We start from the raw sequence: 336 nt of genomic DNA on the forward strand, positions 1-336 counted from the left end.
TTCATATGTTTAATGGACGGAAAATTTTTCCTTTTCTTTTTGTTATTTCTTTCTTGTTTATTTAGTTCCTGGCACACTACAGTTAAAGCAATCAAATTTATTGCATCGGTCTATTTTGACCAGTTTCATTAATAAACACCTGTGCTGTGGTTGTCATTGATTAATTATGAATTCATTGCGATCATCATTCTGAGCCGAAGTTTCCTTTTTCCGTTCTTCCTCTACAAAGTTGCTAGGCTACTCCTCCAATAAAACAGAAAAAAAAAGTCCGCCAAACTAAACGAAGGAAACAAAAACAGTGGAAAAAAAAGATACGCATAAATAAAAGTTCGTGAT

This window comes from Symsagittifera roscoffensis, chromosome 1, assembly GCF_963678635.1.
Source record: "Symsagittifera roscoffensis chromosome 1, txSymRosc1.1, whole genome shotgun sequence".
Taxonomy (NCBI): domain Eukaryota; kingdom Metazoa; phylum Xenacoelomorpha; order Acoela; family Convolutidae; genus Symsagittifera; species Symsagittifera roscoffensis.